This window comes from Lissotriton helveticus, chromosome 5_2 (assembly GCF_964261635.1).
Source record: "Lissotriton helveticus chromosome 5_2, aLisHel1.1, whole genome shotgun sequence".
Classification (NCBI taxonomy): domain Eukaryota; kingdom Metazoa; phylum Chordata; class Amphibia; order Caudata; family Salamandridae; genus Lissotriton; species Lissotriton helveticus.
Window position 1 is genome coordinate 10,116,256 of NC_136066.1, and position 27,239 is coordinate 10,143,494.

General features: G+C 49.5%; 1 protein-coding gene across 1 annotated transcript in view; it reads left to right on the forward strand.

Annotated features, from left to right (window-relative positions):
• TTC16 (tetratricopeptide repeat domain 16) overlaps positions 1–27,239 on the forward strand; it is a 414,481-nt gene that overhangs the window by 341,545 nt on the left and 45,697 nt on the right. The window lies entirely within an intron of this gene.

The window sequence follows — 27,239 nt, forward strand, 5'->3', positions numbered from 1 at the left end:
CTCTTTTGAACCCTGAACATTTGCCATCTGCACCAAAAGAACATTTGTCATCTGCAAACGCGAACATTGCAACGTCGGCTGAAAATACATTGTTTCCAGATCAGACAGCTCCTGCAAAACTGAGATACAATCTGCGATCTTGCAATATGGACAAATAAAGCAGGAAACTGCCTATTTTCATTTGAATTTTCTGATACATTGCCTCCAGCCAGGAAGTTTGCTATTATTTTGTTGTTTTAAATTTTGCCTTGCCGTCTGGGTAGCCGTAGGGTCGTGGCTGTGTGCCTAGTTGAATCTGCGGGGGTCAGACACAAGGTCGATCTTTCTGTTAGTTCTGGGAACTCCCAGGGCTGATAGAGGCATTTTCATCTACGTACACATCATCAGTGGTCACGAGCGGATTGTAGAAGATGGAGCTTCCTGAGCTGCAACGAAAGAATATAATTTATGTGCGCAGAAATAGACTGTACAGAATACTTCACAGCAAATGCTTTCTAATGCAATGTGCAGTTACATTTTTAATTGTTTTGATAACGTTGGTGGGTGGAATCATCTTTGGTGTGCATTTAATTTTTATGCCGGTAACTACAGTACCTCCCCTTGATCCTACTACTTCTACGGTTTCTCCTATGCATTCTTTTCACTCGTTTCCTGAACACGAACAAGCTCGACGCTCAGAATTTATTAACAATACATTTGTACAGCTCTTGCATCAACACCAACTGGTAGTTAATACTACAGACTGCTGGGTGTGTGGCTTGATACCTCACACTATGGATAAAGGCATTCCCTATCTAGTCTTGCCTTTTAGCTATAATGGATCATTTCAGGCCTTTCAGACCATTTTTTCCTATGCCCTTGAGACCTATCCCCCGCGTCCACCACGGTCCACTAAATACAACTCAGCCAACAAAGCTTTAGTCCAGGGAATTATTGACATGATTAAAGACGTCAATAATACTCCATCTTACCCTAGAGATGAATTACGGGTGTATTTGAGTTGGAACTCTACAGAGTATCGCCTTAGTTTGGGAGAAAGCAAGCGTAAAAGCTCCACTTCAGTTTGGGTCGTGCCTCACCGAGGTCAGGTCTGTTTGCAAGGAAATGGGAGAAATCTGAGAGCTCAGCTAGGGAGGAGTGAGTGCGTTGAGACTTATGTATTTCCGTCTAACTCCTCCCCTGCCTTCCTTACTGCTAGGGGTACTTACTTCATCTGTCAACACAGAGCGTATACATGGCTGCCTGCTGACTTCTCAGGTTCATGTTATATTGCTCGATTGTTACCTCCGACATACACTGCTTCTTCAGATTATCACAAGACCAGAGTAGCAAGAGGTGTCTTCAACAAGGAAGATACCGCTGGTCAGGAAGCTGGAGACTTCTTCAAAGGTTTCCTTCCGTTTTGGGGGCCTATGGCCAATAGTAGAAATCTACGTCAACTAACACGGGTAGTTGAATCTACTATTACAGAAACTGCTGGTGCCCTTAGTAACTTAACAGCTGAGCTTCAGGCGGATCGTCTCATGACGTTACAGAACCGAATGGTTCTAGACGTAATACTTGCAGATCGAGGTGGGGTATGCAGAATGATCCAATCGAGCTGCTGTGTTTTTATTCCCAATAATGCTCCAACCGTCTATGAAGCGATCTCTAAGCTACACAAGATTTCCGACTCTATACACGTAGACAAGGGAAACTGGTCCTTCATGGAGTGGTTTTGGACTCTGGTATCAGCGTGGGGATGGAAGGTTCTGATGGTCATTGGTGTCATCCTAGTATTTCTGTTCTCGTGCTGCCTTATTATCCAATGTGGTCCCGCTTTGTGTAGTCTCTGTGCTGCAACCTGTTTCAGAAAACAACCTGTATTTGGAGAAAAGGTACGAGACAGGATGATGATGCAACAACATGTCACTGACCTAATGAGCATAGAGTTAGATTCTGACATAGACTGAGTAATTGCCTATGTAAGGGCAAAAGGAGGGTCTGAGGTTCCGTGACGATTTTAACCCGTGTTTGTAACATTGTCACAAATACATAATTTTGGTATCAGTGAACCGCAAATGATCCATTTAGTATATCCTGGTGTTTTCGCTATGCTACGAGCAAGAGCACTCCCGTTATGAACACATTTCTGATCTACCCGTGGCATCCATCTTAGAACAAGGAAGCCATTTTGTATTCCTTGCCCTCACATAGTCAATGGACACGCAATGACCTCTTTTCATTTAAGGACACGTAGGCTTTAGCCGGCGATTCACCTTGCTAGTGACACGTGCACCTTAGGCCAGCAACGCTGTGGCAGCATGACTCGGCAAAAGTTGCCTCCCCAGCCTGAGGCCAGTCCTGCTATACTGGTTCCCGTGTTCGTTGGCCTGATCATGATTAGGCGGCCGAAGCCGGTAACCGTGCCCATTTACGACCCACAAACATCTCTTATCCTGTTTTTCTATCTTCTGCACCTGGCTCTGCTCCTTTCCTTCTGGGCCTTTATTAGGGGGAGGTAACGAAATTTACGATGAGGCGGTCCGGGTCTTGAATGGAAAGTTGACATGGGATTATGATGGACTAGTGGGAACCCCTCGTTCGTAATGTTTTGACATCAGATATTGTTGACGATTCCTGTGCAACGACAAATATTTATTGTTTAAGATACAAAGGTTTTGGAATGTTCTAACATGTAAAGAATTTGCCTGAAGCCCAATATTCAGTATATAAGGAACAACCCTCTTTGTACAAATTGAACAGGCTCCTAGATACTGCCCATGTGTAGCTTCTGTGACTTCTGTGTCCCTGCAGTAATAAACCTTTGGTCTTTGACGCCACCATCGAGAAGCCCGTGTTTCTGTTTGTTTGTGCACCGAGGCAGGTTGAACTCCGGGGTCTTCGGGTGTTATCCCTGACACCTCTGGACGGAACCAAAAAGTCCAGAACTCCAGCCTCAAAGGACCCTTCATGTAAGGTGGGGTCTATCATAGCCTCAAAGGACCCTTCAGGTAAGGTGGAGTCTATCACGGCCTCAAAGGACCCTTCATGTAAGGTGGGGTCTATCCTAGCCTCAAAGGGCCCTTCATGTAAGGTGGGCTCTATCATGATAGCCTCAAAGGACCCTTCATGTAAGGTGGGGTCTATCATAGCCACAAAGGACCCTTCATGTAAGGTGGGGTCTATCATCATTGCCTCAAAGGAGCCTTCATGTAAGGTGGGGTCTATCATAGCCTCAAAGGACCCTTCATGTAAGGTGGGGTCTATCATAGCCTCCAAGGACCCTTCATGTAAGGTGGGGTCTATCATGATAGCCTCAAAGGACCCTTCATGTAAGGTGGGGTCTATCATGATAGCCTCAAAGGACCCTTCATGTAAGGTGGGGTCTATCATAGCCTCAAAGGACCCTTCATGTAAGGTGGGGTCTATCATAGCCTCAAAGGACCCTTCATGTAAGGTGGGGTCTATCATGATAGCCTCAAAGGAGCCTTCATGTAAGGTGGGGTCTATCATAGCCTCAAAGGAGCCTTCATGTAAGGTGGGGTCTATCATGATAGCCTCAAAGGACCCTTCATGTAAGGTGGGGTCTATCATAGCCTCAAAGGACCCTTCATGTAAGGTGGGTCTATCATGGCCTCAAAGGACCGTTCATGTAAGGTGGGGTCTATCCTAGCCTCAAAGGACCCTTCATGTAAGGTGGGGTCTATCATAGCCTCAAAGGACCCTTCATGTAAGGTGGGGTCTATCCTAGCCTCAAAGGAGCCTTCATGTAAGGTGGGGTCTATCATGGCCTCAAAGGACCCTTCATGTAAGGTGGGGTCTATCCTAGCCTCAAAGGACCCTTCATGTAAGGTGGGTCTATCATGGCCTCAAAGGACCCTTCATGTAAGGTGGGGTCTATCATAGCCTCAAAGGACCCTTCATGTAAGGTGGGGTCTATCATAGCCTCAAAGGGCCCTTCATGTAAGGTGGGGTCTATCATGGCCTCAAAGGACCCTTCATGTAAGGTGGGGTCTATCGTCACAGCCTCAAAGGACCCTTCATGTAAGGTGGGGTCTATCATCACAGCCTCAAAGGACCCTTCATGTAAGGTGGGGTCTATCATAGCCTCAAAGGACCCTTCATGTAAGGTGGGGTCTATCATAGCCTCAAAGGACCCTTCATGTAAGGTGGGGTCTAACATGATAGCCTCAAAGGACCCTTCATGTAAGGTGGGGTCTATCATAGCCTCAAAGGACCCTTCATGTAAGGTGGGGTCTATCATAGCCTCAAAGGACCCTTCATGTAAGGTGGGGTCTATCATGATAGCCTCAAAGGACCCTTCATGTAAGGTGGGGTCTATCATAGCCTCAAAGGAGCCTTCATGTAAGGTGGGGTCTATCATGATAGCCTCAAAGGACCCTTCATGTAAGGTGGGGTCTATCATAGCCTCAAAGGACCCTTCATGTAAGGTGGGTCTATCATGGCCTCAAAGGACCGTTCATGTAAGGTGGGGTCTATCCTAGCCTCAAAGGACCCTTCATGTAAGGTGGGGTCTATCATGGCCTCAAAGGACCCTTCATGTAAGGTGGGGTCTATCCTAGCCTCAAAGGAGCCTTCATGTAAGGTGGGGTCTATCATGGCCTCAAAGGACCCTTCATGTAAGGTGGGGTCTATCATGGCCTCAAAGGACCCTTCATGTAAGGTGGGGTCTATCATAGCCTCAAAGGACCCTTCATGTAAGGTGGGGTCTCTCGTAGCCTCAAAGGACCCTTCATGTAAGGTGGGTCTATCATGGCCTCAAAGGACCCTTCATGTAAGGTGGGGTCTATCATAGCCTCAAAGGACCCTTCATGTAAGGTGGGGTCTATCACAGCCTCAAAGGACCCTTCATGTAAGGTGGGGTCTATCATCACAGCCTCAAAGGACCCTTCATGTAAGGTGGGGTCTATCATGGCTTCAAAGGACCCTTCATGTAAGGTGGGGTCTATCATAGCCTCAAAGGACCCTTCATGTAAGGTGGGTCTATCATGGCCTCAAAGGACCCTTCATGTAAGGTGGGGTCTATCCTAGCCTCAAAGGACCCTTCATGTAAGGTGGGGTCTATCCTAGCCTCAAAGGAGCCTTCATGTAAGGTGGGGTCTATCATTATGTCCTCAGAGGACCCTTCATGTAAGGTAGGGTCTATCCTAGCCTCAAAGGAGCCTTCATGTAAGGTGGGGTCTATCATGGCCTCAAAGGACTCTTCATGTAAGGTGGGGTCTATCATAGCCTCGAAGGACCCTTCATGTAAGGTGGGGTCTATCCTAGCCTCAAAGGAGCCTTCATGTAAGGTGGGGTCTATCATAGCCTCAAAGGATCCTTCATGTAAGGTGGGGTCTATCATAGCCTCAAAGGACCCTTCATGTAAGGTGGGGTCTCTCACAGCCTCAAAGGAGCCTTCATGTAAGGTGGGGTCTATCATGTCCTCAGAGGACCCTTCATGTAAGGTGGGGTCTATCATGGCCTCAAAGGACCCTTCATGTAAGGTGGGGTCTATCATGGCCTCAAAGGACCCTTCATGTAAGGTGGGGTCTATCGTGGCCTCAAAGGACCCTTCATGTAAGGTGGGGTCTATCACAGCCTCAAAGGACCCTTCATGTAAGGTGGGTCTATCCTAGCCTCAAAGGAGCCTTCATGTAAGGTGGGATCTATCATGGCCTCAAAGGACCCTTCATGTAAGGTGGGGTCTATCGTGGCCTCAAAGGACCCTTCATGTAAGGTGGGGTCTATCACAGCCTCAAAGGACCCTTCATGTAAGGTGGGGTCTATCATGGCCTCAAAGGACCCTTCATGTAAGGTGGGGTCTATCATAGCCTCAAAGGACCCTTCATGTAAGGTGGGGTCTATCATAGCCTCAAAGGACCCTTCATGTAAGGTGGGGTCTATCATGATAGCCTCAAAGGACCCTTCATGTAAGGTGGGGTCTATCATAGCCTCAAAGGACCCTTCATGTAAGGTGGGGTCTATCATAGCCTCAAAGGACCCTTCATGTAAGGTGGGGTCTATCACAGCCTCAAAGGACCCTTCATGTAAGGTGGGGTCTATCACAGCCTCAAAGGACCCTTCATGTAAGGTGGGGTCTATCACAGCCTCAAAGGACCCTTCATGTAAGGTGGGGTCTATCACAGCCTCAAAGGACCCTTCATGTAAGGTGGGGTCTATCACAGCCTCAAAGGACCCTTCATGTAAGGTGGGGTCTATCACGGCCTCAAAGGACCCTTCATGTAAGGTGGGGTCTATCATAGCCTCAAAGGACCCTTCATGTAAGGTGGGGTCTATCATAGCCTCAAAGGACCCTTCATGTAAGGTGGGGTCTATCTCAGCCTCAAAGGACCCTTCATGTAAGGTGGGGTCTATCATAGCCTCAAAGGACCCTTCGTGTAAGGTGGGGTCTATCATAGCCTCAAAGGACCCTTCGTGTAAGGTGGGGTCTATCATAGCCTCAAAGGACCCTTCATGTAAGGTGGGGTCTATCATAGCCTCAAAGGACCCTTCATGTAAGGTGGGGTCTATCACAGCCTCAAAGGACCCTTCATGTAAGGTGGGGTCTATCATAGCCTCAAAGGACCCTTCATGTAAGGTGGGGTCTATCATGGCCTCGAAGGACCCTTCATGTAAGGTGGGGTCTATCATAGCCTCAAAGGACCCTTCATGTAAGGTGGGGTCTATCATCACAGCCTCAAAGGACCCTTCATGTAAGGTGGGTCTATCAGGGCCTCAAAGGACCCTTCATGTAAGGTGGGGTCTATCACATCCTCAAAGGACCCTTCGTGTAAGGTGGGGTCTATCATAGCCTCAAAGGACCCTTCATGTAAGGTGGGGTCTATCATAGCCTCAAAGGACCCTTCATGTAAGGTGGGGTCTATCATGGCCTCAAAGGACCCTTCATGTAAGGTGGGGTCTATCATAGCCTCAAAGGACCCTTCATGTAAGGTGGGGTCTATCATGGCCTCAAAGGACCCTTCATGTAAGGTGGGGTCTATCATAGCCTCAAAGGACCCTTCATGTAAGGTGGGGTCTATCGTGGCCTCAAAGGACCCTTCGTGTAAGGTGGGGTCTATCACAGCCTCAAAGGACCCTTCATGTAAGATGGGGTCTATCACAGCCTCAAAGGACCCTTCATGTAAGGTGGGGTCTATCATAGCCTCAAAGGACCCTTCATGTAAGGTGGGGTCTATCATAGCCTCAAAGGACCCTTCATGTAAGGTGGGGTCTATCATCATAGCCTCAAAGGACCCTTCATGTAAGGTGGGGTCTATCATAGCCTCAAAGGACCCTTCATGTAAGGTGAGGTCTATCATGGCCTCAAAGGACCCTTCATGTAAGGTGGGCTCTATCATAGCCTCAAAGGACCCTTCATGTAAGGTGGGGTCTATCCTAGCCTCAAAGGAGCCTTCATGTTAGGTGGGGTCTATCACAGCCTCAAAGGACCCTTCATGTAAGGTGGGGTCTATCATAGCCTCAAAGGATCCTTCATGTAAGGTGGGGTCTATCATAGCCTCAAAGGACCCTTCATGTAAGGTGGGGTCTATCATAGCCTCAAAGGGCCCTTCATGTAAGGTGGGGTCTATCACAGCCTCAAAGGACCCTTCATGTAAGGTGGGGTCTATCATCACAGCCTCAAAGGACCCTTCATGTAAGGTGGGGTCTATCATAGCCTCAAAGGACCCTTCATGTAAGGTGGGGTCTATCATCACAGCCTCAAAGGACCCTTCATGTAAGGTGGGGTCTATCATAGCCTCAAAGGACCCTTCATGTAAGGTGGGGTCTATCATCACAGCCTCAAAGGACCCTTCATGTAAGGTGGGGTCTATCATGGCCTCAAAGGACCCTTCATGTAAGGTGGGGTCTATCATAGCCTCAAAGGACCCTTCATGTAAGGTGGGGTCTATCATCACAGCCTCAAAGGACCCTTCATGTAAGGTGGGGTCTATCATAGCCTCAAAGGACCCTTCATGTAAGGTGGGGTCTATCATCACAGCCTCAAAGGGCCCTTCATGTAAGGTGGGGTCTATCATAGCCTCAAAGGACCCTTCATGTAAGGTGGGGTCTATCATAGCCTCAAAGGACCCTTCATGTAAGGTGGGGTCTATCATAGCCTCAAAGGACCCTTCATGTAAGGTGGGGTCTATCATTATAGCTTCAAAGGACCCTTCATGTAAGGTGGGGTCTATCATTATAGCCTCAAAGGGCACTTCGTGTAAGGTGGGGTCTATCATAGCCTCAAAGGACCCTTCATGTAAGGTGGGGTCTATCATAGCCTCAAAGGACCCTTCATGTAAGGTGGGGTCTGTCATCATCGCCTCAAAGGGCCCTTCGTGTAAGGTGGGGTCTATCATAGCCTCAAAGGACCCTTCATGTAAGGTGGGGTCTGTCATCATCGCCTCAAAGGGCCCTTCGTGTAAGGTGGGGTCTATCATAGCCTCAAAGGACTCTTCATGTAAGGTGGGGTCTATCATAGCCTCAAAGGACCCTTCATGTAAGGTGGGGTCTATCATAGCCTCAAAGGACCCTTCATGTAAGGTGGGGTCTATCATAGCCTCAAAGGACCCTTCATGTAAGGTGGGGTCTATCATTATAGCTTCAAAGGACCCTTCATGTAAGGTGGGGTCTATCATTATAGCCTCAAAGGGCACTTCGTGTAAGGTGGGGTCTATCATAGCCTCAAAGGACCCTTCATGTAAGGTGGGGTCTATCATAGCCTCAAAGGACCCTTCATGTAAGGTGGGGTCTGTCATCATCGCCTCAAAGGGCCCTTCGTGTAAGGTGGGGTCTATCATAGCCTCAAAGGACCCTTCATGTAAGGTGGGGTCTGTCATCATCGCCTCAAAGGGCCCTTCGTGTAAGGTGGGGTCTATCATAGCCTCAAAGGACTCTTCATGTAAGGTGGGGTCTATCATAGCCTCAAAGGACCCTTCATGTAAGGTGGGGTCTATCATAGCCTCAAAGGACCCTTCATGTAAGGTGGGGTCTATCATAGCCTCAAAGGACCCTTCATGTAAGGTGGGGTCTATCATTATAGCTTCAAAGGACCCTTCATGTAAGGTGGGGTCTATCATTATAGCCTCAAAGGGCACTTCGTGTAAGGTGGGGTCTATCATAGCCTCAAAGGACCCTTCATGTAAGGTGGGGTCTATCATAGCCTCAAAGGACCCTTCATGTAAGGTGGGGTCTGTCATCATCGCCTCAAAGGGCCCTTCGTGTAAGGTGGGGTCTATCATAGCCTCAAAGGACCCTTCATGTAAGGTGGGGTCTGTCATCATCGCCTCAAAGGGCCCTTCGTGTAAGGTGGGGTCTATCATAGCCTCAAAGGACTCTTCATGTAAGGTGGGGTCTATCATAGCCTCAAAGGACCCTTCATGTAAGGTGGGGTCTATCATGATAGCCTCAAAGGGCCCTTCATGTAAGGTGGGGTCTATCATAGCCTCAAAGGGCCCTTCATGTAAGGTGGGGTCTATCATGATAGCCTCAAAGGGCCCTTCATGTAAGGTGGGGTCTATCGTGGCCTCAAAGGACCCTTCATGTAAGGTGGGGTCTATCCTAGCCTCAAAGGAACCTTCATGTAAGGTGGGGTCTATCATAGCCTCAAAGGACCCTTCATGTAAGGTGGGGTCTATCACTGCCTCAAATGACCCTTCATGTAAGGTGGGGTCTATCATAGCCTCAAAGGACGCTTCATGTAAGGTGGGATCTATCATGGCCTCAAAGGACCCTTCATGTAAGGTGGGGTCTATCATACCCTCAAAGGAGCCTTCATGTAAGGTGGGCTCTATCACAACCTCAAAGGATCCTTCATGTAAGGTGAGGTCTATCATGGCCTCAAAGGACCCTTCATGTAAGGTGGGGTCTATCATAGCCTCAAAGGACCCTTCATGTAAGGTGGGGTCTATCATAGCCTCAAAGGACCCTTCATGTAAGGTGGGGTCTATCATAGCCTCAAAGGGCCCTTCATGTAAGGTGGGGTCTGTCACAGCCTCAAAGGACCCTTCATGTAAGGTGGGGTCTATCATAGCCTCAAAGGACCCTTCATGTAAGGTGGAGTCTATCATAGCCTCAAAGGATCCTTCATGTAAGGTGGGGTCTATCATACCCTCAAAGGACCCTTCATGTAAGGTGGGGTCTATCATAGCCTCAAAGGGCCCTTCATGTAAGGTGGGGTCTATCATAGCCTCAAAGGACCCTTCATGTAAGGTGGGGTCTATCATGGCCTCAAAGGACCCTTCATGTAAGGTGGGGTCTATCATTATAGCCTCAAAGGGCCCTTCGTGTAAGGTGGGGTCTATCATAGCCTCAAAGGACCCTTCATGTAAGGTGGGGTCTATCATAGCCTCAAAGGACCCTTCATGTAAGGTGGGGTCTATCATGGCCTCAAAGGACCCTTCATGTAAGGTGGGGTCTATCATCGTGGCCTCAAAGGAGCCTTCATGTAAGGTGGGGTCTATCATAGCCTCAAAGGACCCTTCATGTAAGGTGGGGTCTATCATAGCCTCAAAGGACCCTTCATGTAAGGTGGGGTCTATCATAGCCTCAAAGGACCCTTCATGTAAGGTGGGGTCTATCATAGCCTCAAAGGACCCTTCATGTAAGGTGGGGTCTATCATTATAGCCTCAAAGGACCCTTCATGTAAGGTGGGGTCTATCATCATAGCCTCAAAGGACCCTTCATGTAAGGTGGGGTCTATCATGGCCTCAAAGGACCCTTCATGTAAGGTGGGGTCTATCATGGCCTCAAAGGAACCTTCATGTAAGGTGGGGTCTATCCTAGCCTCAAAGGACCCGTCATGTAAGGTGGGGTCTATCATTATAGCCTCAAAGGGCCCTTCATGTAAGGTGGGGTCTATCGTGGCCTCAAAGGACCCTTCATGTAAGGTGGGGTCTATCCTAGCCTCAAAGGAGCCTTCATGTAAGGTGGGGTCTATCATGGCCTCAAAGGACCCTTCAGGTAAGGTGGGGTCTATCCTAGCCTCAAAGGACCCTTCATGTAAGGTGGGGTCTATCACAGCCTCAAAGGACTCTTCATGTAAGGTGGGGTCGACCATCATAGCCTCAAAGGACCGTTCATGTAAGGTGGGGTCTATCATAGCCTCAAAGGACTCTTCATGTAAGGTGGGGTCTATCATAGCCTCAAAGGAGCCTTCATGTAAGGTGGGGTCTATCATGGGCTCAAAGGATCCTTCATGTAAGGTGGGGTCTATCATAGCCTCAAAGGACCCTTCATGTAAGGTAGGGTCTATCCTAGCCTCAAAGGAGCCTTCATGTAAGGTGGGGTCTATCATACCCTCAAAGGACCCTTCATGTAAGGTGGGGTCTATCACAGCATCAAAGGACCCTTCATGTAAGGTGAGGTCTATCATGATAGCCTCAAAGGACCCTTCATGTAAGGTGGGGTCTATCATAGCCTCAAAGGACCCTTCTAGTAAGGTGGGGTCTATCAAAGCCTCAAAGGACCCTTCATGTAAGGTGGGGTCTATCATAGCCTCAAAGGACTCTTCATGTAAGGTGGGGTCTATCATAGCCTCAAAGGACCCTTCATGTAAGGTGGGGTCTATCATAGCCTCAAAGGACTCTTCATGTAAGGTGGGGTCTCTCCTAGCCTCAAAGGACCCTTCATGTAAGGTGGGATCTATCACAGCCTCAAAGGACCCTTCATGTAAGGTGGGGTCTATCACAGCCTCAAAAGACCCTTCATGTAAGGTGGGGTCTATCATAGCCTCAAAGGAGCCTTCATGTAAGGTGGGGTCTATCATAGCCTCAAAGGGCCCTTCGTGTAAGGTGGGGTCTATCATAGCCTCAAAGGAGCCTTCATGTAAGGTGGGGTCTATCATAGCCTCAAAGGAGCCTTCATGTAAGGTGGGGTCTATCATAGCCTCAAAGGAGCCTTCATGTAAGGTGGGGTCTATCATAGCCTCAAAGGGCCCTTCGTGTAAGGTGGGGTCTATCATAGCCTCAAAGGAGCCTTCATGTAAGGTGGGGTCTATCATGATAGCCTCAAAGGACCCTTCTTGTAAGGTGGGCTCTATCATTATGTCCTCAGAGGACCCTTCATGTAAGGTAGGGTCTATCCTAGCCTCAAAGGAGCCTTCATGTAAGGTGGGGTCTCTCCTAGCCTCAAAGGACCCTTCATGTAAGGTGGGATCTATCGTGGCCTCAAAGGACCCTTCATGTAAGGTGGGGTCTATCCTAGCCTCAAAGGAGCCTTCATGTAAGGTGGGGTCTATCATGGCCTCAAAGGACCCTTCAGGTAAGGTGGGGTCTATCCTAGCCTCAAAGGACCCTTCATGTAAGGTGGGGTCTATCACAGCCTCAAAGGACTCTTCATGTAAGGTGGGGTCGACCATCATAGCCTCAAAGGACCGTTCATGTAAGGTGGGGTCTATCATAGCCTCAAAGGACTCTTCATGTAAGGTGGGGTCTATCATAGCCTCAAAGGAGCCTTCATGTAAGGTGGGGTCTATCATCGCCTCAAAGGACCATTCTTGTAAGGTGGGGTCTATCATAGCCTCAAAGGACCCTTCTTGTAAGGTGGGGTCTATTACTGCCTCAAAGGACCCTTCATGTAAGGTGGGGTCTATCATGATAGCCTCAAAGGACCGTTCATGTAAGGTGGGGTCTATCATCGCCTCAAAGGAGCCTTCATGTAAGGTGGGGTCTATCATAGCCTCAAAGGACTCTTCATGTAAGGTGGGGTCTATCATAGCCTCAAAGGACCCTTCATGTAAGGTGGGGTCTATCATAGCCTCAAAGGACCCTTCATGTAAGGTGGGGTCTATCATAGCCTCAAAGGACCCTTCATGTAAGGTGGGGTCTATCATCATAGCCTCAAAGGACCCTTCATGTAAGGTGGGGTCTATCATAGCCTCAAAGGACCCTTCATGTAAGGTGAGGTCTATCATGGCCTCAAAGGACCCTTCATGTAAGGTGGGCTCTATCATAGCCTCAAAGGACCCTTCATGTAAGGTGGGGTCTATCCTAGCCTCAAAGGAGCCTTCATGTTAGGTGGGGTCTATCACAGCCTCAAAGGACCCTTCATGTAAGGTGGGGTCTATCATAGCCTCAAAGGATCCTTCATGTAAGGTGGGGTCTATCATAGCCTCAAAGGACCCTTCATGTAAGGTGGGGTCTATCATAGCCTCAAAGGGCCCTTCATGTAAGGTGGGGTCTATCACAGCCTCAAAGGACCCTTCATGTAAGGTGGGGTCTATCATCACAGCCTCAAAGGACCCTTCATGTAAGGTGGGGTCTATCATAGCCTCAAAGGACCCTTCATGTAAGGTGGGGTCTATCATCACAGCCTCAAAGGACCCTTCATGTAAGGTGGGGTCTATCATAGCCTCAAAGGACCCTTCATGTAAGGTGGGGTCTATCATCACAGCCTCAAAGGACCCTTCATGTAAGGTGGGGTCTATCATGGCCTCAAAGGACCCTTCATGTAAGGTGGGGTCTATCATAGCCTCAAAGGACCCTTCATGTAAGGTGGGGTCTATCATCACAGCCTCAAAGGACCCTTCATGTAAGGTGGGGTCTATCATAGCCTCAAAGGACCCTTCATGTAAGGTGGGGTCTATCATCACAGCCTCAAAGGGCCCTTCATGTAAGGTGGGGTCTATCATAGCCTCAAAGGACCCTTCATGTAAGGTGGGGTCTATCATAGCCTCAAAGGACCCTTCATGTAAGGTGGGGTCTATCATAGCCTCAAAGGACCCTTCATGTAAGGTGGGGTCTATCATTATAGCTTCAAAGGACCCTTCATGTAAGGTGGGGTCTATCATTATAGCCTCAAAGGGCACTTCGTGTAAGGTGGGGTCTATCATAGCCTCAAAGGACCCTTCATGTAAGGTGGGGTCTATCATAGCCTCAAAGGACCCTTCATGTAAGGTGGGGTCTGTCATCATCGCCTCAAAGGGCCCTTCGTGTAAGGTGGGGTCTATCATAGCCTCAAAGGACCCTTCATGTAAGGTGGGGTCTGTCATCATCGCCTCAAAGGGCCCTTCGTGTAAGGTGGGGTCTATCATAGCCTCAAAGGACTCTTCATGTAAGGTGGGGTCTATCATAGCCTCAAAGGACCCTTCATGTAAGGTGGGGTCTATCATGGCCTCAAAGGACTCTTCATGTAAGGTGGGGTCTATCATGGCCTCAAAGGACCCTTCATGTAAGGTGGGGTCTATCATAGCCTCAAAGGACCCTTCATGTAAGGTGGGGTCTATCATGATAGCCTCAAAGGGCCCTTCATGTAAGGTGGGGTCTATCATAGCCTCAAAGGGCCCTTCATGTAAGGTGGGGTCTATCATGATAGCCTCAAAGGGCCCTTCATGTAAGGTGGGGTCTATCGTGGCCTCAAAGGACCCTTCATGTAAGGTGGGGTCTATCCTAGCCTCAAAGGAACCTTCATGTAAGGTGGGGTCTATCATAGCCTCAAAGGACCCTTCATGTAAGGTGGGGTCTATCACTGCCTCAAATGACCCTTCATGTAAGGTGGGGTCTATCATAGCCTCAAAGGACGCTTCATGTAAGGTGGGATCTATCATGGCCTCAAAGGACCCTTCATGTAAGGTGGGGTCTATCATACCCTCAAAGGAGCCTTCATGTAAGGTGGGCTCTATCACAGCCTCAAAGGATCCTTCATGTAAGGTGAGGTCTATCATGGCCTCAAAGGACCCTTCATGTAAGGTGGGGTCTATCATAGCCTCAAAGGACCCTTCATGTAAGGTGGGGTCTATCATAGCCTCAAAGGACCCTTCATGTAAGGTGGGGTCTATCATAGCCTCAAAGGGCCCTTCATGTAAGGTGGGGTCTGTCACAGCCTCAAAGGACCCTTCATGTAAGGTGGGGTCTATCATAGCCTCAAAGGACCCTTCATGTAAGGTGGAGTCTATCATAGCCTCAAAGGATCCTTCATGTAAGGTGGGGTCTATCATACCCTCAAAGGACCCTTCATGTAAGGTGGGGTCTATCATAGCCTCAAAGGGCCCTTCATGTAAGGTGGGGTCTATCATAGCCTCAAAGGACCCTTCATGTAAGGTGGGGTCTATCATGGCCTCAAAGGACCCTTCATGTAAGGTGGGGTCTATCATTATAGCCTCAAAGGGCCCTTCGTGTAAGGTGGGGTCTATCATAGCCTCAAAGGACCCTTCATGTAAGGTGGGGTCTATCATAGCCTCAAAGGACCCTTCATGTAAGGTGGGGTCTATCATGGCCTCAAAGGACCCTTCATGTAAGGTGGGGTCTATCATCGTGGCCTCAAAGGAGCCTTCATGTAAGGTGGGGTCTATCATAGCCTCAAAGGACCCTTCATGTAAGGTGGGGTCTATCATAGCCTCAAAGGACCCTTCATGTAAGGTGGGGTCTATCATAGCCTCAAAGGACCCTTCATGTAAGGTGGGGTCTATCATAGCCTCAAAGGACCCTTCATGTAAGGTGGGGTCTATCATTATAGCCTCAAAGGACCCTTCATGTAAGGTGGGGTCTATCATCATAGCCTCAAAGGACCCTTCATGTAAGGTGGGGTCTATCATGGCCTCAAAGGACCCTTCATGTAAGGTGGGGTCTATCATGGCCTCAAAGGAACCTTCATGTAAGGTGGGGTCTATCCTAGCCTCAAAGGACCCGTCATGTAAGGTGGGGTCTATCATTATAGCCTCAAAGGGCCCTTCATGTAAGGTGGGGTCTATCGTGGCCTCAAAGGACCCTTCATGTAAGGTGGGGTCTATCCTAGCCTCAAAGGAGCCTTCATGTAAGGTGGGGTCTATCATGGCCTCAAAGGACCCTTCAGGTAAGGTGGGGTCTATCCTAGCCTCAAAGGACCCTTCATGTAAGGTGGGGTCTATCACAGCCTCAAAGGACTCTTCATGTAAGGTGGGGTCGACCATCATAGCCTCAAAGGACCGTTCATGTAAGGTGGGGTCTATCATAGCCTCAAAGGACTCTTCATGTAAGGTGGGGTCTATCATAGCCTCAAAGGAGCCTTCATGTAAGGTGGGGTCTATCATGGGCTCAAAGGATCCTTCATGTAAGGTGGGGTCTATCATAGCCTCAAAGGACCCTTCATGTAAGGTAGGGTCTATCCTAGCCTCAAAGGAGCCTTCATGTAAGGTGGGGTCTATCATGGGCTCAAAGGATCCTTCATGTAAGGTGGGGTCTATCATAGCCTCAAAGGACCCTTCATGTAAGGTAGGGTCTATCCTAGCCTCAAAGGAGCCTTCATGTAAGGTGGGGTCTATCATACCCTCAAAGGACCCTTCATGTAAGGTGGGGTCTATCACAGCATCAAAGGACCCTTCATGTAAGGTGAGGTCTATCATGATAGCCTCAAAGGACCCTTCATGTAAGGTGGGGTCTATCATAGCCTCAAAGGACCCTTCTAGTAAGGTGGGGTCTATCAAAGCCTCAAAGGACCCTTCATGTAAGGTGGGGTCTATCATAGCCTCAAAGGACTCTTCATGTAAGGTGGGGTCTATCATAGCCTCAAAGGACCCTTCATGTAAGGTGGGGTCTATCATAGCCTCAAAGGACTCTTCATGTAAGGTGGGGTCTCTCCTAGCCTCAAAGGACCCTTCATGTAAGGTGGGATCTATCACAGCCTCAAAGGACCCTTCATGTAAGGTGGGGTCTATCACAGCCTCAAAAGACCCTTCATGTAAGGTGGGGTCTATCATAGCCTCAAAGGAGCCTTCATGTAAGGTGGGGTCTATCATAGCCTCAAAGGGCCCTTCGTGTAAGGTGGGGTCTATCATAGCCTCAAAGGAGCCTTCATGTAAGGTGGGGTCTATCATAGCCTCAAAGGAGCCTTCATGTAAGGTGGGGTCTATCATAGCCTCAAAGGAGCCTTCATGTAAGGTGGGGTCTATCATAGCCTCAAAGGGCCCTTCGTGTAAGGTGGGGTCTATCATAGCCTCAAAGGAGCCTTCATGTAAGGTGGGGTCTATCATGATAGCCTCAAAGGACCCTTCATGTAAGGTGGGCTCTATCATTATGTCCTCAGAGGACCCTTCATGTAAGGTAGGGTCTATCCTAGCCTCAAAGGAGCCTTCATGTAAGGTGGGGTCTCTCCTAGCCTCAAAGGACCCTTCATGTAAGGTGGGATCTATCGTGGCCTCAAAGGACCCTTCATGTAAGGTGGGGTCTATCCTAGCCTCAAAGGAGCCTTCATGTAAGGTGGGGTCTATCATGGCCTCAAAGGACCCTTCAGGTAAGGTGGGGTCTATCCTAGCCTCAAAGGACCCTTCATGTAAGGTGGGGTCTATCACAGCCTCAAAGGACTCTTCATGTAAGGTGGGGTCGACCATCATAGCCTCAAAGGACCGTTCATGTAAGGTGGGGTCTATCATAGCCTCAAAGGACTCTTCATGTAAGGTGGGGTCTATCATAGCCTCAAAGGAGCCTTCATGTAAGGTGGGGTCTATCATCGCCTCAAAGGACCCTTCTTGTAAGGTGGGGTCTATCATAGCCTCAAAGGACCCTTCTTGTAAGGTGGGGTCTATTACTGCCTCAAAGGACCCTTCATGTAAGGTGGGGTCTATCATGATAGCCTCAAAGGACCGTTCATGTAAGGTGGGGTCTATCATCGCCTCAAAGGAGCCTTCATGTAAGGTGGGGTCTATCATAGCCTCAAAGGACTCTTCATGTAAGGTGGGGTCTATCATAGCCTCAAAGGACCCTTCATGTAAGGTGGGGTCTATCATAGCCTCAAAGGAGCCTTCATGTAAGGTGGGGTCTATCATAGCCTCAAAGGAGCCTTCATGTAAGGTGGGGTCTATCATAGCCTCAAAGGAGCCTTCATGTAAGGTGGGGTCTATCATAGCCTCAAAGGGCCCTTCGTGTAAGGTGGGGTCTATCATAGCCTCAAAGGAGCCTTCATGTAAGGTGGGGTCTATCATGATAGCCTCAAAGGACCCTTCATGTAAGGTGGGCTCTATCATTATGTCCTCAGAGGACCCTTCATGTAAGGTAGGGTCTATCCTAGCCTCAAAGGAGCCTTCATGTAAGGTGGGGTCTCTCCTAGCCTCAAAGGACCCTTCATGTAAGGTGGGATCTATCGTGGCCTCAAAGGACCCTTCATGTAAGGTGGGGTCTATCCTAGCCTCAAAGGAGCCTTCATGTAAGGTGGGGTCTATCATGGCCTCAAAGGACCCTTCAGGTAAGGTGGGGTCTATCCTAGCCTCAAAGGACCCTTCATGTAAGGTGGGGTCTATCACAGCCTCAAAGGACTCTTCATGTAAGGTGGGGTCGACCATCATAGCCTCAAAGGACCGTTCATGTAAGGTGGGGTCTATCATAGCCTCAAAGGACTCTTCATGTAAGGTGGGGTCTATCATAGCCTCAAAGGAGCCTTCATGTAAGGTGGGGTCGATCATCGCCTCAAAGGACCCTTCTTGTAAGGTGGGGTCTATCATAGCCTCAAAGGACCCTTCTTGTAAGGTGGGGTCTATTACTGCCTCAAAGGACCCTTCATGTAAGGTGGGGTCTATCATGATAGCCTCAAAGGACCGTTCATGTAAGGTGGGGTCTATCATCGCCTCAAAGGAGCCTTCATGTAAGGTGGGGTCTATCATAGCCTCAAAGGACTCTTCATGTAAGGTGGGGTCTATCATAGCCTCAAAGGACCCTTCATGTAAGGTGGGGTCTATCATCGCCTCAAAGGAGCCTTCATGTAAGGTGGGGTCTATCATAGCCTCAAAGGACCCTTCATGTAAGGTGGGGTCTATCATGGCCTCAAAGGACCCTTCATGTAAGGTGGGGTCTATCATGGCCTCAAAGGACCCTTCATGTAAGGTGGGGTCTATCATAGCCTCAAAGGACCCTTCATGTAAGGTGGGGTCTATCATAGCCTCAAAGGATCCTTCATGTAAGGTGGGGTCTATCATAGCCTCAAAGGACCCTTCATGTAAGGTGGGATCTATCACAGCCTCAAAGGACCCTTCATGTAAGGTGGGGTCTATCATAGCCTCAAAGGACCCTTCATGTAAGGTGGGGTCTATTACTGCCTCAAAGGACCCTTCATGTAAGGTGGGGTCTATCATAGCCTCAAAGGACCCTTCATGTAAGGTGGGATCTATCACAGCCTCAAAGGACCCTTCATGTAAGGTGGGGTCTATCATAGCCTCAAAGGACCCTTCATGTAAGGTGGGATCTATCATCGTAGCCTCAAAGGACCCTTCATGTAAGGTGGGGTCTATCATAGCCTCAAAGGACCCTTCATGTAAGGTGGGGTCTATCATAGCCTCAAAGGACCCTTCATGTAAGGTGGGGTCTATTACTGCCTCAAAGGACCCTTCATGTAAGGTGGGGTCTATCATAGCCTCAAAGGACCCTTCATGTAAGGTGGGGTCTATCACTGCCTCAAAGGACCCTTCATGTAAGGTGGGGTCTATCACAGCCTCAAAGGACCCTTCATGTAAGGTGGGGTCTATCAACGTGGCCTCAAAGGACCCTTCATGTAAGGTGGGGTCTATCATAGCCTCAAAGGACCCTTCATGTAAGGTGGGGTCTATCATCGCCTCAAAGGAGCCTTCATGTAAGGTGGGGTCTATCATAGCCTCAAAGGACCCTTCATGTAAGGTGGGGTCTATCATGGCCTCAAAGGACCCTTCATGTAAGGTGGGGTCTATCATAGCCTCAAAGGACCCTTCATGTAAGGTGGGGTCTATCATAGCCTCAAAGGATCCTTCATGTAAGGTGGGGTCTATCATAGCCTCAAAGGACCCTTCATGTAAGGTGGGATCTATCACAGCCTCAAAGGACCCTTCATGTAAGGTGGGGTCTATCACAGCCTCAAAGGACCCTTCATGTAAGGTGGGGTCTATCAACGTGGCCTCAAAGGACCCTTCATGTAAGGTGGGGTCTATCCTAGCCTCAAAGGACCCTTCATGTAAGGTGGGGTCTATCATAGCCTATAAGGACCCTTCATGTAAGGTGGGGTCTATCATAGCCTCAAAGGACCCTTCATGTAAGGTGGGGTCTATCACAGCCTCAAAGGACCCTTCATGTAAGGTGGGGTCTATCATAGCCTCAAAGGACCCTTCATGTAAGGTGGGATCTATCACAGCCTCAAAGGACCCTTCATGTAAGGTGGGGTCCATCGTAGCCTCAAAGGACCCTTCATGTAAGGTGGGGTCCATCATAGCCTCAAAGGACCCTTCATGTAAGGTGGGATCTATCACAGCCTCAAAGGACCCTTCATGTAAGGTGGGGTCTATCATAGCCTCAAAGGACCCTTCATGTAAGGTGGGGTCTATCATAGCCTCAAAGGACCCTTCATGTAAGGTGGGGTCTATCATGGCCTCAAAGGACCCTTCATGTAAGGTGGGATCTATCACAGCCTCAAAGGACCCTTCATGTAAGGTGGGGTCTATCATAGCCTCAAAGGACCCTTCATGTAAGGTGGGGACTATCATAGCCTCAAAGGACCCTTCATGTAAGGTGGGGTCTATCATGATAGCCTCAAAGGACCCTTCATGTAAGGTGGGGTCTATCATAGCCTCAAAGGACCCTTCATGTAAGGTGGGGTCTATCATGATAGCCTCAAAGGACCCTTCATGTAAGGTGGGGTCTATCATGATAGCCTCAAAGGACCCTTCATGTAAGGTGGGGTCTATCATAGCCTCAAAGGACCCTTCATGTAAGGTGGGGTCTATCATAGCCTCAAAGGACCCTTCATGTAAGGTGGGGTCTATCACAGCCTCAAAGGACCCTTCATGTAAGGTGGGGTCTATCATAGCCTCAAAGGACCCTTCATGTAAGGTGGGGTCTATCACAGCCTCAAAGGACCCTTCATGTAAGGTGGGGTCTATCATGGCCTCAAAGGACCCTTCATGTAAGGTGGGATCTATCACAGCCTCAAAGGACCCTTCATGTAAGGTGGGGTCTATCACAGCCTCAAAGGACCCTTCATGTAAGGTGGGGACTATCATAGCCTCAAAGGACCCTTCATGTAAGGTGGGGTCTATTACTGCCTCAAAGGACCCTTCATGTAAGGTGGGGTCTATCATAGCCTCAAAGGACCCTTCATGTAAGGTGGGGTCTATCACTGCCTCAAAGGACCCTTCATGTAAGGTGGGGTCTATCACAGCCTCAAAGGACCCTTCATGTAAGGTGGGGTCTATCAACGTGGCCTCAAAGGACCCTTCATGTAAGGTGGGGTCTATCATAGCCTCAAAGGACCCTTCATGTAAGGTGGGGTCTATCATCGCCTCAAAGGAGCCTTCATGTAAGGTGGGGTCTATCATAGCCTCAAAGGACCCTTCATGTAAGGTGGGGTCTATCATGGCCTCAAAGGACCCTTCATGTAAGGTGGGGTCTATCATAGCCTCAAAGGACCCTTCATGTAAGGTGGGGTCTATCATAGCCTCAAAGGATCCTTCATGTAAGGTGGGGTCTATCATAGCCTCAAAGGACCCTTCATGTAAGGTGGGATCTATCACAGCCTCAAAGGACCCTTCATGTAAGGTGGGGTCTATCACAGCCTCAAAGGACCCTTCATGTAAGGTGGGGTCTATCAACGTGGCCTCAAAGGACCCTTCATGTAAGGTGGGGTCTATCCTAGCCTCAAAGGACCCTTCATGTAAGGTGGGGTCTATCATAGCCTCAAAGGACCCTTCATGTAAGGTGGGGTCTATCATAGCCTCAAAGGACCCTTCATGTAAGGTGGGGTCTATCACAGCCTCAAAGGACCCTTCATGTAAGGTGGGGTCTATCATAGCCTCAAAGGACCCTTCATGTAAGGTGGGATCTATCACAGCCTCAAAGGACCCTTCATGTAAGGTGGGGTCCATCGTAGCCTCAAAGGACCCTTCATGTAAGGTGGGGTCCATCATAGCCTCAAAGGACCCTTCATGTAAGGTGGGATCTATCACAGCCTCAAAGGACCCTTCATGTAAGGTGGGGTCTATCATAGCCTCAAAGGACCCTTCATGTAAGGTGGGGTCTATCATAGCCTCAAAGGACCCTTCATGTAAGGTGGGGTCTATCATGGCCTCAAAGGACCCTTCATGTAAGGTGGGATCTATCACAGCCTCAAAGGACCCTTCATGTAAGGTGGGGTCTATCATAGCCTCAAAGGACCCTTCATGTAAGGTGGGGACTATCATAGCCTCAAAGGACCCTTCATGTAAGGTGGGGTCTATCATGATAGCCTCAAAGGACCCTTCATGTAAGGTGGGGTCTATCATAGCCTCAAAGGACCCTTCATGTAAGGTGGGGTCTATCATGATAGCCTCAAAGGACCCTTCATGTAAGGTGGGGTCTATCATGATAGCCTCAAAGGACCCTTCATGTAAGGTGGGGTCTATCATAGCCTCAAAGGACCCTTCATGTAAGGTGGGGTCTATCATAGCCTCAAAGGACCCTTCATGTAAGGTGGGGTCTATCACAGCCTCAAAGGACCCTTCATGTAAGGTGGGGTCTATCATAGCCTCAAAGGACCCTTCATGTAAGGTGGGGTCTATCACAGCCTCAAAGGACCCTTCATGTAAGGTGGGGTCTATCATGGCCTCAAAGGACCCTTCATGTAAGGTGGGATCTATCACAGCCTCAAAGGACCCTTCATGTAAGGTGGGGTCTATCACAGCCTCAAAGGACCCTTCATGTAAGGTGGGGACTATCATAGCCTCAAAGGACCCTTCATGTAAGGTGGGGTCTATCATGATAGCCTCAAAGGACCCTTCATGTAAGGTGGGGTCTATCATAGCCTCAAAGGACCCTTCATGTAAGGTGGGGTCTATCATGATAGCCTCAAAGGACCCTTCATGTAAGGTGGGGTCTATCATGATAGCCTCAAAGGACCCTTCATGTAAGGTGGGGTCTATCATAGCCTCAAAGGACCCTTCATGTAAGGTGGGGTCTATCATAGCCTCAAAGGACCCTTCATGTAAGGTGGGGTCTATCACAGCCTCAAAGGACCCTTCATGTAAGGTGGGGTCTATCATAGCCTCAAAGGACCCTTCATGTAAGGTGGGGTCTATCATGATAGCCTCAAAGGACCCTTCATGTAAGGTGGGATCTATCACAGCCTCAAAGGACCCTTCATGTAAGGTGGGGTCTATCACAGCCTCAAAGGACCCTTCATGTAAGGTGGGGTCTATCATAGCCTCAAAGGACCCTTCATGTAAGGTGGGATCTATCACAGCCTCAAAGGACCCTTCATGTAAGGTGGGGTCTATCATAGCCTCAAAGGACCCTTCATGTAAGGTGGGGACTATCATAGCCTCAAAGGACCCTTCATGTAAGGTGGGGTCTATCATGATAGCCTCAAAGGACCCTTCATGTAAGGTGGGGTCTATCATAGCCTCAAAGGACCCTTCATGTAAGGTGGGGTCTATCATGATAGCCTCAAAGGACCCTTCATGTAAGGTGGGATCTATCACAGCCTCAAAGGACCCTTCATGTAAGGTGGGGTCTATCATAGCCTCAAAGGACCCTTCATGTAAGGTGGGGTCTATCATGATAGCCTCAAAGGACCCTTCATGTAAGGTGGGGTCTATCATAGCCTCAAAGGACCCTTCATGTAAGGTGGGGTCTATCATGATAGCCTCAAAGGACCCTTCATGTAAGGTGGGGTCTATCATGATAGCCTCAAAGGGCCCTTCGTGTAAGGTGGGGTCTATCGTGGCCTCAAAGGACCCTTCATGTAAGGTGGGGTCTATCATAGCCTCAAAGGACCCTTCATGTAAGGTGAGGTCTATCGTGGCCTCAAAGGACCCTTCATGTAAGGTGAGGTCTATCATAGCCTCAAAGGACTCTTCATGTAAGAAATTATTTGCCTATCCTATATTGGTGATTATTTGCCTATCCTATATTGGTGATTATTTGCCTATCCTATATTGGTGACCAGCTGGACTAGCTCCATAGCGGTCGCTCCCCCACGCTCCCCGCCACGATCTCCTGGCTGATTGCTCACCTGATTGCTCTCTGTGCAGAGCTCGCCCATACTGCCGCTTGCCTGCCCCAGTTACTGCGCCTGACACCCTGTGCCTGCCTGGGTGAACGCGATCGGTAGCAGCCTGCATATGCTGAGTGCCTAGAAGCGACCATAGCGCCTGGTATCGTTGTTTTTCATTTCTTATCATACTATAGTGCGCTGCATTGCCTGTTTGTGTGTTTATTTTGTCTGCTCCTTTGTGGTCCCAGTTTTGTTTCCACTCCGTCCATTTTGAGTGTGGTCACTCGTGGACCGTGCCTCCTCCCCGCTCCCCGCCTCCCAGCTGCCCCTCCCATGCTCCGCCCCCTCCACTCTCCATTTAAGGCAGATGTCCCAACACGCAGCGTCCACGCGCTACGGCCGCGCCGAAGGTGCGCCAAAGGTAAGCCCGTCTACGCCCGTCCGCGCCAGGCCCGCGCCCAGCGCCAGACCTCCTGGTCCCCGCACCACCCACCCCACCCGCATTACATATGACGCCCCCACCCTCTTAGCCCTCAACCCCGGTCGACTCCCCAACTGCGCCCAAGCCACTCCTGGACACACCCATGGACCCTTCACATGCAACTCCTGCAAGTATGACGGCACCAAGACCAACTCCTCATCCACTAACACCAAACAGAGATCTAACACCAACCACCTAAAATGCATCCTGCTCAACACCCGCTCGGTCCACAAACACGCCATCGACCTTTGGAATCTACTAGACACCATCTCTCCGGACGTCGCCTTCGTAACAGAAACATGGATGAACGCCTCTTCAGCCCCAGACATCACCATTGCCATCCCGGAAAACTACAAGATCATCCGAAAGGACCGCACCAAGCAAACAGGAGGAGGCATCACTATCGTCCATAAGAATTCCATCCGCATCTCAACCAGCTCAGACGTCAACCTCGCTAGCGCCGAACACCTTCACTTCCAGATCCACACCGACCCCAAGACAACACTCAGAGGCACCCTCCTCTACAGACCACCAGGACCCCGTGCACAATTCAGTGAAGACATCACTGACTTTATCACCCCACACGCCATCCCCTCCGAGGACTACATTCTACTGGGAGACCTCAATTTTCACCTGGAAAAAAGCAAAGACAGAAACACCACCACCCTTCTGGACAATCTCGCCAACCTCGGACTCAAACAACTTGTTAATACCCCCACTCACTACGCAGGTCACACACTCGACCCTATCTTCACCTCCAGCAAACATATCTCCTTCAGTCACACCACAGTTCTCCATTGGACGGACCACAGCTGCGTTCATTTTATCTACAAAAAGACCATAACCCACAACCATCCTCAACCTACTCTGCAAAGAAACTGGAACAAAATCACCATCGACCAGATCTCCTCATCGCTTCTTCAAAAACCCCCTGCCCACTCTTCGAATCCCAACCAAGCAGCCATTAACCTCACTCAATGGCTAACCAACAGCGCCGACAACCTAGCACCTTTGAAAAAACGTCAAATCAAACTACGCAGCAAAAACGCCCCCTGGTTCAACGATGACCTTAAGAAATCTAAGAAACTCTGTCGCTCCCTTGAGAAGGCCTGGAAAAAAGACCCAAACACCAGCACCAGGGACGCCTTCAAAAACGCCACCCGCATACACCACCAAATGATCCGAACTGCCAAGAAAGCCGCATTCAAAGACCGACTAGACAACCACGCCCACAACAGCAAGGAATTATTCAACATCGTCAAAGAGTTTACCAACCCCACTGCCAACTCCAACGACATCACTCCCTCTCAAACCCTCTGCGACTCCCTAGCTTCGTTCTTCCACGACAAAATCACAGACATCCACAACAGCTTTGACAACCAACCCGGAGACCAACCCACCCAACCTTCTGCAGGACCTTCACCCCCCTTGAACATCCTTAATAACTGGAACCCAGTCTCCACCGAGGACACCATCCGCCTGATGAACTCCATCCACTCAGGATCCCCTTCTGACCCATGCCCTCACCACATCTTCAACAAAGCAGATTCCATCATAGCACCACACCTCCGATATGTCATCAACTGCTCCCTCAACTCCGCCACCTTCCCGGAAAGCTGGAAACACGCCGAACTCAACGCCCTTCTGAAAAAACCCACAGCTGACCCCACCGAACTCAAAAACTACCGCCCCATCTCGCTCCTTCCTTTCCCGGCCAAAGTCATCGAGAAAGCTGTCAACAACCAGCTCGCCGCCTTCCTCGAAACAAACAAATCCCTCGACTCCTCACAGTCCGGCTTCCGAGCCAAACACAGCACTGAGACTGCACTCATCGCAGCAACAGACGACATTCGAACTCTACTGGACAATGGAGACACAGTCGCCCTCATCCTCCTCGACCTCTCCGCAGCCTTCGACACAGTCTGCCATAGCACCCTGTTACAACGCCTCAGAAACATCGGAATCCAAGGAAAAGCACTGGAATGGATCACCTCGTTCCTTGCCGGAAGAACTCAGAGAGTCCGCCTCCCACCTTTCAAGTCAGAGGCCACTGAAGTCATTTGCGGCGTGCCACAAGGATCTTCACTCAGCCCCACCCTCTTCAATGTATACATGAGCCCCCTCACGACCATCGCACGCCAACACAACCTCAACATCATCTCCTACGCTGATGACACTCAACTGATCCTCTCACTCACCAAAGACCCTAACACCGCCAAAACCAACCTACATGAAGGAATGAAAGAAGTAGCCAAGTGGATGAAACACAGCCGTCTGAAACTGAATTCAGACAAAACAGAAGTCCTTATCTTAGGTACCTCCCCCTCCGCCTGGGACGACTCTTGGTGGCCAGAGGCCCTTGGAAAAGCACCCATCCCGACGGACCACGCACGGAACCTGGGCGTCATCCTGGACTCCTCACTATCGATGACCAGACAGGTCAACGCCGTTTCATCATCTTGCTTCAACATTCTCCGCATGCTCAAAAAAACATTTCGCTGGATCACCACCGAAACTAGAAAAACGGTCACCCACGCACTGGTTACAAGCCGCCTGGACTACGGAAACACCCTATACGCCGCTACCACCGCAAAACTTCAGAAAAAACTCCAACGCATCCAGAACGCATCAGCCAGACTCATACTAGACATCCCGTGTAAAGACCACATTTCCGGTCACCTGAAAAACCTCCACTGGCTCCCAGTCAATAAGAGGATAACATTCCGCCTCCTAACCCACGCACACAAAGCACTTTACGAACTTGGACCCGAATGCCTCAAAACACGACTTTCCTTCTACACCCCCTCCCGCCACCTACGCTCTTCCAATCAAGCCCTTGCTGATGTACCTCGCATCAACAAAACCACCATGGGAGGAAGATCC